Source organism: Mastomys coucha, unplaced genomic scaffold (assembly GCF_008632895.1).
Source record: "Mastomys coucha isolate ucsf_1 unplaced genomic scaffold, UCSF_Mcou_1 pScaffold13, whole genome shotgun sequence".
Lineage (NCBI taxonomy): Eukaryota > Metazoa > Chordata > Mammalia > Rodentia > Muridae > Mastomys > Mastomys coucha.
The window spans coordinates 83,484,179-83,493,445 of record NW_022196895.1 but is presented as its reverse complement, the minus strand read 5'-3'; the positions used below and the strand labels follow the sequence as shown (position 1 = coordinate 83,493,445).

Below are 9,267 nucleotides of genomic sequence, written 5' to 3'. Positions count from 1 at the left end.
TTAAATCAATATTAATCAATATGAAATCATATAAAAGACTAGTTGAAAAACAAGGAAGCCAAGAAGAAATACTGACATAAAAATAAATAAATAAGAACTTATAGAAATGAACACATGGTATGCATAACCAATGGCTACCAGTTACACATATGGTCAATATTTGTCTGATCAACAATACTGTAAATCAAACAAATATTGTAAATCTAAACAACAGATGGAAGTTTCAATGTATTCATAAATTTAGTCAACTTGGTTACTAGTCTAAGAAAGAGAATATCTCCCCATCAGAAAGAACCATTCTTTAGCTTTAGAAATAGAGATCCAATTATTAATTTTTAAATAATTAAATAAAAATTAGATTTATATATTATGGTCTTCATGCATTAGAAAATAAAGGCACTCTGATGCTGTTTCAGTACAGTAGTTGGTAATGAGATGGGTTATATGTTTCGGATAACCCCAAAGTGAATTACTGAATAACTCAGTGATTATTAAGGTTTCAAGTTTTATTTTTTCCTTATTGTAGTGACAGTTTGACATTAAAAATTGTCTTCTCTCACACATTATTTTAATTATATTTTTCTATGTGCAATCCTCCTTTGTTTATTTTTTAAATGTATTTACATAATGCCACATTTAAAATCCAGTATTTTTATGAACATATATGGCTATTTTTCTTGTGATCTGTAAAATCATCTCTCTTTATTTTTTACCTTTTCTTTTGTATACATAAAAATATGGAATGCTTTACAAATATGCGTGTCATCCTTCAGCAGGGGCCATGCTAATCTTCTCTTTATCATTCCAATTTTAGTATATGTGCTGCCAAAGAGATAACTATTTTTTATCTTTTTATAGGTGTTTATATTTTACCTACTTCTATCTTGGTTGGTACTCATGTATGTGTGTTGATATGTATGTATCCACATATGCATCATCTATTTTTCATATATCTCTGTATCCATATATCATCTATCTTCTGTCTATTAGCTATCACCTATCTATCTACCTATCATCTATAATCTATCTCCTTATTTTCCAATTTATGTTTCTGTAATAGACAAATAATTAATTTTGAATTATGGCATTTTTCAACATATAAAACTGTGATCAATGAAAGTTCAAATGTACAAATGGATCAGAGGATATTAATGGATTTTATTAGTACTTACAGATTCTGTTTTTAACAGATTAGCATAATTTGTGTCTCAAAGGCTTGTTTAGGACTTCTGCCCTTGATATTGGCAAGAGTAGCAATTAAAATTATTTTCAATCTGTCTTTTAGGTTGAATACCATCTGTTTTGGCATTAAATCTGTCTATTGAAGGATCTTTGGATGGGAAGGCATTGTTTGATACATTTCTGAGCTCTCTAATATTCCCTTTAAGGTAGCTTCCAGTTTTCCAGTTTTTGTTAATGGAGGATGTCACAACTGTGATACATTGTGTTAGGTATTGTGTCAAATTCTAATGACCAACCTGGTGTCTCATTCATGAGTTTGTGTTGGGGAAAGGAGATTTGACAAAACTGCTGTGTTTGTAGGATTACAAACAATTAGAATCTCTTCCCCTCTTTACAGATCCTTCTTTCTGTCTCTTAGATTTTCCCATGGCCAGCTCATCTGGTCACAAAATATGTTGTTGCCTTGTTACAAGGTTCTTATAAAAAAATGAAAACAAAGGTTAACACCTTTTTACATTGTTATAAATGAATACTTTACTTTGGTAGTTGCAAGATATGGAACCCAGAGTTGGTACACACACCAAATAAAAAGCACAACAATGAACCACATTCCAAGTCAAAAAGGCTCATTCAGTTGAGGAGTCTAGTGTATATCTATTGGATGTTCACAGAAATAATACAGTATATATTCCTCATACATCTACTTTATACCAATTTTGCACCAACTTTGAGTATCTACTTAAAGCCTGCAGGATTGAACATGGTTGAATACACTACTGTTTTATAGTTTTATATCTTCTGACTGTCCAACATTATCTGATTAGTGATAATTGACCTCTCTAGGGTTATTCTCTCCTTTGTTATATCTCTTAATTAAATTGACTTGGTAAATGAACAAGTGTGTGTGTGTGTGTGTGTGTGTGTGTGTGTGTGTGTGTGTGTGTATGTATGCGTATGTGTCTTTTTATATCATTCTCCCTTGGGGGAAAAATAAGGAATGATAAAAAGAAAGGTTACAGAAAATACAATAAGAACAGTAAACTATAAAATTCATGTTTTATATGAGTGCCTAGAATAATTATTTTGCTCTAGATTACATTGTGCCTTTAGTATTTGATTTCATGACAAGAGAACTGATAGAAATTCCACAAAATTTCCTTTTACATTACTCTTTATTTTTATGTAATATCTAAAAGGACAATATCAGAAAATAATGTTGAATTTATCTAAACTAACACAATTGATTTTGTAAGTCTTCCAGGATAAAAAAAATGAGTCAATTAGAAATATACATTTAATTATTCATGAAATTTTCTGATGTTTTTATAGTTCAAATGTCTATGAGTCACTTATTTCTATTGCAATGCCTATGTTCTGATAAAGATTCAAAGCATGTTAATTAACATGTTTAAAAATCAGTAAAAACGTATTTACCAATAGGGGATCCCATAATCCTAGTTGAATATTTTTATTTACTTGGAGCAAATAGAAAAGTGTATTCATTAAGAAATTATATACTTTTTCTTTTGTCTTTTTAAAAAGACTTTATTTATTTTATACATTTGAGTGATCTATTCACATATATACCTATGTGCCATTATAATAGGCATTAGATCCTATAATAGATGGTTGTGACACCATGTGGTTGCTGGGAATTAATTGAACTCAGGACCTCTGCAAGAGCAGACAGTGCTCTTAACCTCTGAGCCAACTCTCCAGCACTCACTATTTCTTTTTTTTCAAATATTCAGCTGCTTTTAAGATATAAAATTTGAGAAAATTACTTTTCAAAGTTCAAAATTACATGTGGTTTAAAATACTGTCTATTTTGTATGGAGATGATGACATGTAGTGAATGAAAACCTATAAAGTTGTCACTCATTCTAGTTTTAAAAAATGAGGATCAAGGAAATATTGTTAAATATGGAAACACTGGGGAGAATATCACCCAAATGTGCTTTGTGTAGAATAATCAGCAGAATTAACTATAAATTATACTCATGTTCTAAACTTCACAATTATAGGGAGTAAAACTTCCATCTTACACAAATTTTACAAAAGAATATCATCAACTAACACAGCAACTGTTGATAAACCTAGTTCTCCTACTGGAGATCTATTGTTATCTGAGGAAAATGTTATTTAAAGGAATATTTTTTTAGCAATGCATGATTAAAAATATCTTCCTACTGAATTTTTTGGGGGTGTATTAGCCAGTTTTGTGTGTCAACTTGACACAGGCAAGGGAATCACAGAGAAGGGAGCTTCAGTTGGGGAAGTGCCTCCATGAGACCCAGCTGTGGGGCATTTTCTCAATTAGTGATCAAGGGGTTAGGGGAAGTCTTGGGTTCAATAAGAGAGCAGGCGGAGCAAGCCAGGGGAAGCAAGCCAGTAAGGAACATCTCTCCATGGCCTCTGCATCAGCTCCTGCTTCCTGACCGGCATGAGTTCCAGTCCTGACTTCCTCTGGTGATCAACAGCAAGATGGAAGTAAGCTGAATAAACCCTTTCCTCCCCAACTTGCTTTTTGGTCATGATGTTTGTGCAGGAATCGAAACCCTGACTAAGACAGGGGGAATGTATTTCATGTAATTCAAGTGCAAGTGGAACATAGAAGGACATTTTTGTGTGGATCTGAATAGACATAACTAGTAATTCAGATAATCATTTATATAGGCAAAACCTGAGAAAATCTTGAAAAGCACTTTAAAAATTTCATGTGTTCTTAGACTAGGGTGCACACATAGACAACTAACTCAGTTTGCATTAAATAACAGCTCAGAGAGCCCTCTTTTATATAGAGTTTTTGCACAGCATGATAGGAATATGCACAGAGCATGTTTGGTGTCTTGAGAGCCATTAGCAAAACCAGACTTGGAACAATTGATTTCTGTCTGGCAGATGAGTGACACTCCAGGTCTCATGCTGCCACTGAAAAGAAGAATGAGGCATCACTATGAAATATATACTTCTGTTCACATCTTCAGGTACCTGCATGATGCTCAATCAGTGGATATTCACTGAGGCTGTTCAGGCTGAGAAGTAATACAATAGTCAAACCAATAGATCTATGTTCTCCTTAGAGGTGATCATTCATTTGTCACTTTCCTTCTCCCTATTGAACAGCTAAGAGTACCTGCAATCAATTTAGTTCACTGCAAAGAAAACTTGTGTGTTTCAAGCTGAGTGTGGCACTTGTAACATGTATAAGTAAAAATATTTAGAAAGAATTTCAGCCCTATGTCTCCTCAACTAAACAACTATAGTGAGACTATAGTGAGTTATTCCCTTTCCCCTAGGGCTTAAGATCCCCCTTGACATGGCTCTCTCCCTGATATGCAGTACTGGATACAAATTACTTTTTGTTGAATAGGTCTCCAATCTAACAAGTGAATGGTTGTTTACCACTATAAAAGTTATACCATTGTTGCACTTGCAGAAACATCTTGCTGGACAGTTGATTTTTGATGCCTTTACTTTCACAGCAGCCTGCATATCATTTTTCAATGCTATGAAAGCTACCTAGCCTTCTAAGAAGGATGATATTTCTTAAAAAGGGGAACAAAATACCCAAGGGAAGAGATACAGAGATAAAGTGTGGAGCAGAAACCTGAAGGAAAGGCCATCCAGAGACTACCCCCAGCTGGGAATCCATCCCATATAGTCACCAAGCCCAGACACTATTGTGGATGCCAACAAGTGCTTACTGACAGGAGCCTAATATAGCTGTCTCCTGAGAGGTTCTGCCAGTGCCTGACAAATACAGAGGTGGATGCTCTCAACCAGCCATTGGACTGAGCACAAGATCCTCAATAGAGGAGCAAGAGAAAAGACCAAAGAAGCTGAAGGAGGTTACAGCTCCATAGGAGGAACAACAATATGAACCAATCAGTACCCCCCAGAGCTCCCAGGGAATGAACCACCAACCAAAGAGTACACATGGAGGGACCCATGGCTCCAGCTGCATATGTAGCAGAGGATGGCCTTCGTGGACATCAATGGGAGGAGAGGCCCTTGGTCCTGAGAAGGCTCAATGCCCCAGTGTAGGGGAATGCTAGGACATGAAAGCAGGAGTGGGTGGGTTGGTGAGCAGGGGGAAAGGAGATGGGACAGAGGGTTTTCAGAGGGGAAAACATGGAAAGGGATAACATTTGAAATGTAAATAAAGAAAATATCTAGTAAAAAAGCAAGAAAGAAAGAAAAGAAAAAAAGAAAGCTACCAGCTGTCAGTTGTGGTGTACGCTTTTAATCCCAGCACTTGGGAGGCAGAGGCAGGCAGATTTCTGAGTTCAAGGCCAGCCTGGTCTACAGAGTTCCAGGACAGCCAGGACTACACAGAAAAACGCTGTCTCGAAAAAAACAAAAAAACAACAAAAAAAGAAAGCTACCTAGCAAGGAGGAATATTTTAATACAATACCATCTTAATTTCTCTATGACTTGGAACCAAAATATGTGGTAAATTACACAATAGTGTCTCATAAAAGTATTTGATTAATAATAAAGAATAATAAGAGCCAGCATTAGGTGGAACATGTCTGGTATCTTCCAGAACAACTCATGTTCCAGATTTGTCACTTGGATGTTTGTTTAGTTACATATATCTAATATTTCAGTGTTATCCTGCCATTTATGCTATCTCCTTTCTTTCTCTTTTACCTCACACATATATTTAATAGATTCACAAATTAATAGATACCCATGTGAATTACAGATCTGCTTTGTTTTGGTTGACTCTTTCATTTTCTATTCAAATTATTTCCCTATCTCCCTTCAAATCACCTATGTTTTATTATCTACAATCCATTAAGGAATTGTCCACTCTAGGGACTTCTTTGTGGTTTCCCCACTTCTATAAGTACCCCAAGTTAAATATTCAAATCTAAAAATTAGAAGTGAAAGTTGACATATGAGAAAGAATATGAGGTGTTTTTCTTCAGTGCCTGGATTATATGAATCAGTGTAATATTTCCAACTCGACTAGTTTATCTGTGGATTTTACAATTTCATTTTTCTTTACACCTAAATAAAATTCTATTTGGTTTATATACCATATTCCTTAGCAATCCTTTAGCTGATAAACATCAAGGTTGATTCCATTTCCTAGGACTATAAATAGAGCAGCAGTAAAAATGATGATCAAATATCTCTGTATTGAGATATAGAATGTTTGGCATATGCCCATGTATGATGTAGCCTATTCCATTCATATGACAGATCCATCTCTCTGTCTTGATGAACTTTTACCCTGATATACATAAAAGTTCCACTCTTTTTCATACAGATGAAGAGGCTGCAATGAATAGTTTGAAATAATCACACAGATTCCCTGGGTATAACATATAATTCAAAATTAAAAGACATGAATGTGAGAAAGGAAGGAATTTCTAAGACAAAGCCATGATCCAGGGCCAGGATGACAGGAGTAGGAGAGAGAGATAAAGTTAGGGTAGTACATAAGAAAAGCTAACATGAATTATACACATATGTGAAATCATCAAAAAGAAAATTAGCAACACACATGAGTGCTGAGTGCACAAGTGAACACACACACAGTATTTGTGTGTGTGTGTGTGTGTGTGTGTGTGTGTGTGTCTACAAACAGAATCCCCAGGCAACAATGTGGCTTCTAGTTACCTTTATCACCTTAGATATATCTTTCTAGTAACTGTAGTTATTTTCTAGCTACTAGAACTACTACAATCTCTGGATAAAAGAGAATCTGGAAGTATTTTATGTTAGAGTTGTGCTACATAATCCTAAATTGAGATTATTGTTTCTAACAAACAAAATTGAAAACAGCCAGCATTGCTTACCATATTCATATGAGAAAGCTGGAAGCCCAGGGGCTCATTCTTCAGAAATCAGATCACTCTAAAAATATGCAACTTATTTACTTCTGGTCATAATGTAGACCCCACTGTAGAGAAGAAAAACCATTTTCTTTTATTGGCATTGCCCCATTAGAGAGAAAGTCTCAGTGTCATTATTTCAATATATAATGATCTTAACTATTATTTTATACTAAGTAAATAAAACTCATTTCTATATTAGGCAATTGTAATTTTCAATATAACAATTTATTAGAATTTATATAAAAGAAGAATCCATTCTTATAGTGACTTTAAAAAATTCATGCATCTAGGAAATTCACCATTGCTTAAGGCTTAAGAGAACTAAAAATTTCTGATTTTCTTCCTGTTTGCTTTCTTTCATTTGGATAATGCTGGGAGAGTAAGAGTCACCAGAAACTCCACATCTGAAAGGATAAAGATGTCCTATCACATTTAACACAGCTGTGACAGCTGTCTGGCAATCATGAGGAATAATGATGTGGAAGAATTTCAGAAATGGCTCAGGCGTCAGTTGATGTCATTCATCATGTAGTGATGATCATTCCTGTTAAAATGCCCGTGAAAATGATAGAATCCATTTATTTTGCTTAGAGTTATGTATATATATATATATATACATATGTATATGTATATATATGTATAAATATGTATACATATTTATGTATATGTACATATATACTCTTTTATATAGGAAAATAATGCACATTTATTGGAAATATATCAGGGAAGTATTCTAGATTAGTAAAATATCAAACCAAATCCAGTTGGTTCGAGAAATTTTTACTATTACTATATGTCTAACTTTAAATATAGAATCTGATATCTGACCAAAAATGTGTGTATGTTTCCACGCATTTTTATGTGTGTGTGACAATATGTGTGCTTGAGTATGTACATATTTGCAAGTTTATCACATTTAAAACATGGAATTAGTTCATCAATTTTACATATATATAAATTATATATATATATATATAATGTGTAATATATGTAATATACAATATATATAATTTTTTACTTTAGTGACTATGTGAAGTTTATGGGCATATTCTTAACTTCTTTTTAGTTTTTGTAAAATTATTACACAGAATAATAGGTTTCTCTGTAAACTTTTCTATGTAGCGGTCTGTGGAAGAGTCTTTATCTTTCAGGCTATCTGTTTATGTCCAGGTAGGGAATAGACAGATTTAGTCTCTTTGAATGTCTGGTGTTTCTCCTCTTCACAACCAGGGTTTGGTGAGCTATAGATATATCTCCTTTCCTACTCCCCAGTCTCCCTTCTTTGGAAACAGTTCTGAGATTGTGTGTACTTTAGCAAATCCATGGAAACTTTGACAGTGTCCCTTGTGGCTTCATTTCAATATTTAGTACCTTGAAATGCTGGCTTATGAGAACCACATTCTCCTCACTTCTCTCTGCCATTCATTTGGTAGTATTTTCTGCAGGTTAGTCAGCTACATGTCTGGAAGAAGGTTTGGCATTAAGTAGTAGTCCCTTTATTTTGGTAAACCCTTCTTAGAAGAGATATCACAGAATGTGATATCAGAAGCCATTGAGATATCCATGACACTTGTGGTTTGTGGTCTGTGAACTCCAGACCCAGTTGCTGTCTCAACTTAAGTGTTTCAAGGAACTTGATCCTCTGAGTTAGAGGTGAAACTCTTTATTATCCTCTAAAAGATACCATCAACCTCCTTGGCATCTTACACTTCTCTCTGTCTTACCTATTATAACCAGCATTTGTCAGACCTACTGTGTAATGCTGCCTCGACCCCTCCTCAACTTTATGGGTACTCACTGAGTCTTGACCCCTGAACACCTCTCTCAAGTTGTCTTGTCTTTTTCTGGGGGGTGGGGATTTTGTTGTTGTGAAGAGATACTATGACCATAGCAACACTTTTTTTTTTCTAATTGATAAGTTTTATTGCATTCTGATGAAAAAAGATACATAATTACAGTTTATCTGAATTTATTAACATTTATAAATATATTTTAAGTAAATAGAATTACATCTCATTCTTCTTTCCATTTTGTACCCAAACTCCTCTTAGAGACCCCCTTCAATACGTGCAATACCTTTTCTTTTTTATTTTGTCATATTCTGTAAAATTTATAAAATATTATAACAATAAAAATGAGTAGTATAAACTCATTGTTTATACTGATTGTTGTTTGATATAAAACAACAATAAATTGAACAGTCTTATGTAGATGCTTGTCTACAGCAATACT

General features: G+C 34.1%; 1 non-coding gene across 1 annotated transcript; it reads right to left on the bottom strand.

The window, feature by feature from the left end:
- Positions 1 to 731: 731 nt before the first annotated feature.
- On the bottom strand, positions 732 to 838 carry LOC116087835. Its single transcript, XR_004117637.1, has one exon. It is a non-coding gene; the product is annotated as a U6 spliceosomal RNA (small nuclear RNA).
- Between the last annotated feature and the right edge of the window lie 8,429 nt (positions 839 to 9,267).